We start from the raw sequence: 9598 nt of genomic DNA on the forward strand, positions 1-9598 counted from the left end.
GTCCCTCTATTGATTAACCCTTGAATCACCCGTTTTAAATATATACAGTTTTGAGTATCATGATCATGGTTTTGATGCCATTTGCACCACCAGCTCTTATCCGTGACTTGAAATGGTGGTTCAGATGGTGGCGGGCGATAAACCATATTCTTAGTCAAGAGTAATTCCAACACTTTTTCTAATGGGTCTTTGAGAGGGGTGAAATTATCCTCTCGCCTTTGGTTATTATTTTGAGCATTGACTCTAGGCTGACCCCTTCGATTTTGATTTTGATTGTTGCATTGAATAGCTGAACCTTGGGCTGATCCATTAACGACGATCTCATTAACTTGACTGGAAGTATTCCCCTTGTTTTTGTTCTTATTTTGGGGAGTTGTTATCATCTTTTTGTCGGGTTTGGTGCTGAGGGGTGTCGCTCTAGCTCTTTCATGTCGTGCCACCCGCTCGATCATAGAGTCGAAAGAGTGGGGGATAAGACCTTAGCTGAAGATAATCATGTACTCGGGAGCAACATTTTCTAAGACTATGGAGATCTTGGCTGGGTCTGTAACTGGACATTCTATGACCCGCATTGCCGCCTCACAGAATCGACCGATGAAATCCCGAAGGTTTCTCCTGGGTTTTGTTTTGTTGCACTGAGTTCGCCCAGGGAGAGAGGTCTTGGTGTCGACCCGCGGTAGTGAGAGACGAATAGGTTGAACATTTCGTTTGGAGTGAATTGTGGTCGAGCAAACATTGTTCTTCGATGCCAGTTCAAGGCCTCACCAGTCAATGTTTGTGCAAAGATGGCCTTCAGTTGGTTAGGCATGTCTTACAAAGCTCGAATGGAGGGGAGGTACGAGTTGACATGAGTATCTAGATCGCTCTTCCCATTGAACTTGTTTCTAAATTCTGGGATGAAAAATCCCAGGGGAAGGTCTTCCATGCCTCCAAGGGTCTCATGAACATAGGCCTTCGGGGGTAGAATTTCATGCATGCCGATTCTTACAAGCATATCCTACATTGCTTTTAAGGTGCATTCTTGTTAAGTATTTGGCATGACAATAGGCCCACTGGTTGGTGGGTTCCCAAATGTAGACTGATAAGTTGAAACTTGGGATATATGTTGGCCTGCATGGGCCTGAGATTGATGAGTCGCAGTCACCGGAGCGGTTTGATACATTGGTGCCTGAGGGCCGTACTGACCCATAGGTGTCGCCACCTATTGTAGAAATTGCACGATTTGTTGGACCGGATGAACCAGAGGGACCGATTGAAGAATTTTCTGACTCAGCTGTGCTAAGCGTTGACCTATACCTCTAACTTGGTTTTAGATCGACCCGTAAGCTGAGGTATGCATAGTGTAACCTAGGTCAACTAGACTTTAGAGGGCAGCTTGGATGCCTATCTCGCCTAATGGTCGATTTGAGTCGACACCTCTGCTTTGTACAATATTCAAGACATCATTAGCTGTACTATGGTAGCTCGAGATTGGGTTATATGCCCTAATCTTAAGTGGGTCTTGGTTTTGAGATCGTTGCACCTCAGAGTTATATTGGTTCGAGTTACGGGAATTGGCTTTAGATGTTGCATGAATTTCTTCCCTCACTCGACTTCTACTTTGGTTGCCTAAAATCCCATGTAGGACGATGTCTAGTCGGACTCCCTGACTATTCAAGGTTTTTTGGGTGAAGCCAGCATTTCGGGCCACACAGATCTCAGAATTAAGAGTAGATTCTTGGGACTCTGCCTCTAATTGAAGACTTGGGTGTTGGATAATGGATTTTCTTGAGGTCTGTCGATAACTCCAAGGGATTGCAGCATATTGGTCTCTAGGTTTGGGTAGGTTAGGCTTAGAGTCGGTCGTGGAGCAGTCATCATGGTCGCTTTGAGTGACTGATATGGTGATTTTTTTTGGCTGGGTTCTAAAATCTAGACTTAGGTAAGATCTAAACTCGACGACTTAGGGCAAACCTAGCTTAACACTAAGGACAATAAGATCTAGGCTAAGACTAGACTGGAACCTAGACTTACTAGACTCAATGGATTTTTGTTAAAACTATGAACTAGGGTAAGCCTAGTCTAGCTCTAGAGGCAACTCTTAATCTTAGACCTATGCTAGAACCTAGACTAAGATCTAGACTAGATGGTGCACGAGTCTCGGCTCGGACTAAGAGTGTGTCTAGATTTGGAGGGGTAAACAACCCTAATGTATTTTTTTTTTTAAATTTTTTAATCTTTTTAATTTTGATGAAACATAGTTAAATTAAGCATGGTGAAAGCAAAGAAAATATGATTTCAGTCAAAATTATCAAACTAAAATAAAATAAAAAAGGCAGAAACAGAACAAATCTATTTGATGTAAAATATTTTTTTATATTTTTTAAAACTTTTATTTTAAGTATAAAATTGGTCAACAGGGAGCTAAAAGTCCATAGAATGGTCCTGCGGGGTCCTTGAATTTTTCTAGGACACTTGCAGTTGGGCGACACGGGTGGTGTCGCTCAGGCGGCACTAGTGGTGTTGCCCTTGCAGGGGTGGGCGACACAGATGGTGTCGCCCAAAAAATTTGTTTTTTTCTATGTTTTTTATCTTTATCTTGTTAATATTGATGAAATAATACTAATTAAAACTTGGAAGAAGCAAGAAATAAAAATATTTGTGATGAAATAAATTAAAATAAAGTAAAATAGAAAAACCTAGATTGAACTGAAAAATAATTTTTTTATATTTTTAATAATTTTATTTTGATCTGAATATTTTTGTACAGTCATAAAGGAGTCCTCAGAATAGATCCGCAAAGTTCCAGAGGTTTTGAGACCTTTGAATTTGGGCAACACTTGGAGTGTTGCTCAGAAAAAGTAGGGTTTCAGACCACCGAAACCATGGATTCTGGTCACAGCAAACTTTTGGAACCTTTTGTGACTGAAAACATTGAAAACGGTGAATAAAAATCATATTTTGAAGCTTGGATCAAGGTCAAAATCCCCCCACGGTGGGCGCCAAACTGTTTATGATGAAAATCTGATAGATCTTCCGATGAAGATCTCTCGAATTTTAACACCTTAAACTAATACAATAGATGTAAATAAAGTGGTAGAGAAAGTGGGATTGATCGAATTCAGATCTGAGGCCAGATCTGCCCGAAAACGAGCAGATATACTCTCAGATCTGTGGCATAGCCAGCATAATCCAAAGCATTAAAATAAGATTTTAAGACAAAGTTAACATATCAAAATAAATACAAACAGAAATAAAAAAAATAAAAGAATAAAAAAGAGAGAGGAAGAAATAATACCAAATTGGATCGGATGGCCCAAGATTCCCGAGCCTTCGAGGGCTCGCCCGTATCAGAATCGGTACTCTTTGCGTCTCTGATTTGGATGTTGACCAGCAAATCTTTGGTATAAAGGGTTAGATCTAGGGTTGTTGTACCCTAATTTTAGTTTTGATCTAGGGTTTTTGTGCCCTAGGTCTAGGTTTTCTTAGTCTTGGGGGTTATGACTTCAGAAGACTAGGGTTTCTATCTTCTCTAGGGTTTTCATTCTAGAGATTTTTCTAAAGCTATCGGTCTTTCTTAGGATCTGGAGGAGAATTTTTTTAGTTTTCTATGGGTCTTGTGATCTCTAGAGGTTGAATATGAATTCTAAGATTTCTCTAATTTTTTGGGATATGTGAGGGCTTTTCCTAAATTTTTAGGAATTTTCTAAGGGTTTTTCCTATTTTTGGTTTTATAAGGTAATTTTCCTAATTTTAAGAATTTCTAAGGTTTTTTTCTCTTTTTCTCTCTCCTTTTAGTTTAGGGAGAGCGGGTATTTATAAGCTTCATTTGGTGATTTTTCCTAAATTTTTTAAAGTCTTTTTCAGAATTTTTTGGATTTATCTTGAAGTTTTAGCCCAATCTTATTAAAGATAAAGCATTTACTGCATCATCAGCCCACGTCTGGACCTGTCGGGCCCGTTACAGCCAGGCCCGCGACCCGATAGTTGGGTTGCACAAGGATTAAATTGTTATTTGTTAAATAATTTTATTCGTAGGTCTGATTCAGGTGATTCTTGGACCATTGGAAAGCTCTTAGGATCTACTTCAAATTAGGATAGGATTTGGGTAGTTTTGGGGTAATTAAATTGGTTCTACTATGATAATATGGTCCTAAGAGTTCAGAAAACCATAGAATTTGCCAAATTTAAAATGTGGTGTCTACAGGTATCCCCAGGCTCAATGTAAATTTTCTCTCTCTTCTTTTCTTTCTGCTTCTTTTTCTTCTTTTGAGCATCTTGCAAAGGCCATGCATGGCAATGGCAGTATTGTGCATGCGTCTTTCTTTTCTTCTTTCTCCTTTCTATGGTTTCACGTATCACGCATGGCAATGACAGTGCCATGTGCGTGCTCCTTTCCCCCTTATGTTTGCGTGTCTCTATCCCTCGGTGAGATTTGCAGATGGCACTGCTCATCGTCGTTCGCAGGTGTATCCTCGACGTCTCAGTGAGGAACACGGGTAGCGAAGCTTATTACGTCTATCGCCATGCGCGGGCTTCTCTCGCTCGCCTAGTGCCCATCGCCTCGCGCAGGCTCTCTTTGCGCCTCTCTGCATCTATCGTTGTGCACAGGCTTCTCTCGCTCGTTCGGTGCCTATCGCCGCGAGTTGGCTTTTTTTGCACCTCTCTGTGTCTATTGTCGTGTGCAGGCTTCCTTTGTGCCCCACGCCTATCACCGTGAGCTCCATGAGAGGTAATCGCCGCGTGACTTATGAGAAATTATCGTCGCATGCCTCGCCATAAGCTATCGCTGTCTGCAAGAGACGTGTTGCCTTCTAGCGTTGCCAACGGTGATGCTTATTGCCGTCCTCAGATTTCTCTCGTGTTTCACACCTAGTGCCATGTGCCTCATGGGGAGCCATCATCGTGAGCCTCACCAGACGCCATCACCGCCCGCAAGGGACACGGTGTCTTCTTATGATGCCAATGACGAGGTCCAATGTCATCTTGGTTCTTTCTCCCTCCGCCGTCTCGCTCTCTCTCTCTTCATTCCCTTTTCTTCTCTTCGTTCTTTGTCCTTTCTCACTTGACTGAGGGTAGACTTAGCCTAGCATTGCCATAGGGTGTGGTTGTCGAGCAGTATTGTTGTCGTGCTAGTCTTAAGTGTCACGCCTATCACATCAGATTGGGATAGTCCTATTGGCCTCAGTTTTAAGTAGTATTGTTGTCGTACTGATTCTGAGTACCATGCCCGTCTTGCTACCACTTCGAGTCGGTAACTTTCCATCCATGCTAGTCTCACATATTCATCAAGTCTCTTCTCTTTTCTAGCTTTTTTTTAACCTTCCACTTCGTCACTCTCTCATATGAACATACATTGTCTTAAGACAAGGGTGGGTCCCTTTGGCCCACTTGTCTTGAAAATTAACCATGTTAGTGTTGTACAAGAAACAAGGTGGTCGCAGATCAAGGGAGGTGATTTCGATCCAGCTAAAGCAGTTGGGGGGCTTTCTTCTTGATCTAAGAGGGCGCTCACGTGAGCCAGCCCGAGTAAGTCCTGAACCCGCCCTAAATTCCTCTCTCATCGATTGGTATACCTGCCCTTGCTCTTGAGCAAGGTTCCTAAGAGAGCGATCTCACTAGAAACCCGAGATACGTACCGCCAGATCATCTAGATCCGGAGGGCGAGATTGAGGCATCTAACCAGACACCTCCTAATTATCGGCTAAAATATTTCTTAAAGAATACACAAAAGAGTAATGAAAAGGGAAATTTATATACCCCCCAATTTCAACTATCCACAATTCGTACCTCATTACTATTTGTATTATACACTAAACCCCAACACTATTTTTTCGTATATCTACCCCCCCCCCGCCGGTCAAATAGTCAATGAGTTTTAGGATCAAAATGTCATTTTTCCCTCTCTCTTCCTCTTTCGAAAGATTGGACACGTTCTAATAATTTTCTCAAAATGCACTTTCTCTCTCTCCACCATCTCTCCCGTTCTCTATTCACCTACCACTCTCTTCCATTCTCCCTCTTTCTCTCTACCCACCTTCTCTCTTATTCTCTCTCTATGTTTCTCACTCTCTCTCTCTCATTCTCTCTCTACATGCCCTTTCTCTCTCATTCTCTATGTTTTTCCCTCTCTCCCATTCTCTCTACCTAAACTCTCCCTCTCATTCTTTATATCTTTCTCTCTCTACACGCTATCTATCATCTTTCCCATTCTCTCTCTCTACCAGCGCTAAACTACTTCGTGATAGAGGAGGCATATAAGGCTTGAAAATATGGTCCATGACCAACTGTGCAAGACAACATTTTCAAGTCAATAGTTCTTCTGGAATATTATCGGTCCGCACACATGGTGCCAAACCGAAATTTTTTAGCCCTACAACTTATTGGAAAGTTACCAGTCCGACACACTTAGTGTTGGACTGATAACTTTTTCAGTAAGTTGTATGGCTAACAAATACGGTCCAACACACTTTGTGCCGAAGCAATTTTTTTTTTGTGTAAGGCACTTCTTGCTAAATTTTTTAATAGGAGTTAAACCCTATTTACAGCAAGCACTTCTTGATAAAAAATAAGGAGCTTGTTTTGGTATAAGGCATAAAAAAATTTAAAGGAATGGGGAACCATATTTCAAGATTTATGTTATGTGTGCATATTTAACTTCATCATTTTCGAAGCCTCAACAAATGTTTCAGCCAGGTTACAAAACCCTTCCCCTTCACTTGTTATTCATCATTAGACCTTCCCTCCTAGCTGCCCAAAGTACGACTTGTACCTCGCACTCTTTGCGAAAGAAGATGCCACCTAGGTTCCTCACGCAAAGCGAGAATGTCTACCTGACACTGATCTTCTTTGTGTTTCGTTCTCCTCTCATCGTCCACATCGCTTGTGCCCTCTACTCCATTTCTCTCATCATCTTTGTCACTTTCACTCTCCTCCTCTTGTCTATTTCCCTCCTCATTGTCCTTACTTTCATTTTCATCTTGTCCTCCATGAAAGAAAGACTAATGCGATCCTATCAAAGATTTTTTTTTCTTCTTTTCACCCATTTTCTTTTCGTTTTCTTTTCTTTTGGCAAAGATCACTTACAAGTAGTCTTATTACATTGAGTCATGCTTCAAAGAAAATAAAACTAACAAATCCAAGATCTTAAAAACCTTAATACTACTAAACCAATTTTTTTTAAACAAAGAAAATATCCACAATTCTTATGCTTGGGAATATAAAACAATATAATTAAATATGACAAGAAACAAAAAGAAAGTGTCGGAAATTACCTCAACCAGCGATATTACACCCCACACCGAGTCAGTACCATCCGATGGCGCAGGATCAATGATCAACCTTCAATCTCAATTGGGAAAGCAAGTTTAGGCCACGCCACACTAATATAATATGAACCCCTTTGATCACAAACTTAAACCCTAAATGAATTCTCTTAGCAATCTAGTTTGAGAAAGATGGATTCTCTTTTTGCTAAATCCTAAAACCCTTAGCCATAAATCCATAATTGAAAGATAGGAGAGAGAAGAACTCCATAACTTAAACCCTTAGGTTCTTTCACAATGTGGGAGAGAGAGATCAATGATGAGAGAGTGGGACGTGCCCCTCTTTTTGGCTTTCTTGAGAGAGAAAAACTTTTCTTAAGAGAGAGAGAAATTCTAAGTGGGATATGAGAGAGAGAAATATGGAATTAGGTACAAGAGATAAGGTGTAGCCCTTTTTATAGGCTTTGAACAATATTAAGGTTTTTTAGGGTTTTTCTTGGCTTGCCTCTTTTTGTGAGATTGAATATGAACCATTGATCTTGGGTAACTTGTGGGGTGAGAGATTTGAGTCATCCATTACATAGATGGGCCGTCAACATTATGGAACCCCCTTTCTTAAACTATTTTCCCATCAATAGAAATTAAATCTAATTAAAATATTGTTCACACCATAAAATAACACAAATCTACTCAATCTTTCCACAACATCTTTCAAAGATATATCAAATCAATATTTAGTCAATATCTTCCAACCATATAGACACATGCCATATCACCACAAATATAGGAAAGAGAGTAAGGGTGGGGCGTGCCACCTAAGGGAGGACTCATGGGCCCCACCTTTTAGAAATATGATGGGCCCATGTGTACAATGGGCTCCCATGATATTTTTAGATATTTAAAATTGATAAAAATATTTTATATTATTATTTGAATATTTAAACCATTGTAAAATCAATATCTTTAATTTTATAAATCCAAAAATAAAAAATAAAATATCCATGGTTCATAAAAATTCAACTAATAATTCTAAAATAATTTTCATTATAAAACAAAAATAAATAAATTAATTTGATGGGACAATGATCCATATGGTTTAGGAATTAAATCAACAATCATGGGGCACTCCACTTTAAACTGTGGACTACAGACCACACTTGCTTTATCAGACCGACCCAGTGTTTCCCATGATCCTAGCAGGGGTTTATTAGCAGGTCGCCAAAGTCTGACCGATGAGCCAAGGGGTCGCAATCACATTCTGTGGATTTCATGTCCTCTCCTAGAGACGAGTCAATGTCACTTAGACCTTATGCGAACATAGCTCCTATGGTGCATAGGGGTATCTCTCGCATATGTATACACTTCACCCTGAAAGGTAGCTTACTTGCTTTCCCAGACGATTTATCATATGCATGTCGTGTAATGGCACATGGATGAGGCTTTGTTCCCCGTCTCTGTCGGAAACTATCACACACAAGGGTCACACAGTCCATCGGCTAACTCATCCGAGCATATGCTCCGACATCATCAAGGGATGACCCATTAAAATCCTTCTTGGTTTGTTCTTTATAGTTAAGTAACATGGGTTTTTCCCAACGGACTGACCTAGATCATCAAGCATAGTTTGGTATCAGCACACATTATTTGCTTAGTATGGTCCACGAGGGACTACACTCCTACTGAGTTTATATTCCACTATATTATTCCATTTAACAAGCACTCATAATGGCTTTAAAGACCACATAAACCCAACATCTCCCACTTAGCCTTTGAAGGCCTTACATGCTATCTTCCTCACTTTCTCTTATCCCCATCTCTCTCTCCCAAATACAATCTCTTTCTCAAGCATTTTTCACTTATTTTCTCTCAATACATTAATCATGGCTTTCTCCATCAATCCTTTCATAAAATAATTTATAAAGGCAACGAATTTTTCTCTTTGCTGCTCAGATCATATCCCAAAAGTGGTCGTAGCTCATCTTTCACATCACATCGCGAATCATGGACCTGTTGCCACAAAAGACCATCACATACCCTCTTCGCATGGGGTCGTATGTTCATGGGCTCAAAAGAGTTCTTCAAATAATCTGCTCCCTTTTGTAGCCATACAACCAGCACCACACATCGGGGTTCCATGGGTCAACAACATTATAGTCTATTGTTCCATCTGGCATGTCAAATACTAGCAAGTACTCTCTCTAACATATCTAATTTATCTGAATCTTGATCTTTCTGAATCTCACCTCATTCCTTAAGCGATAGAAACATGGTTTCATATGCTTGGAGTTCTTATAGAATCGTGGCTCCTTTGACATGCATATCGCCATCGTATTGTCATAGAAAATCCTTACTGT

The sequence above is a fragment of the Amborella trichopoda genome, chromosome 2 (genome assembly GCF_054954075.1).
Source record: "Amborella trichopoda isolate Santa Cruz 75 chromosome 2, AtrichopodaSantaCruz75HAP2 v2.0, whole genome shotgun sequence".
NCBI lineage: Eukaryota > Viridiplantae > Streptophyta > Magnoliopsida > Amborellales > Amborellaceae > Amborella > Amborella trichopoda.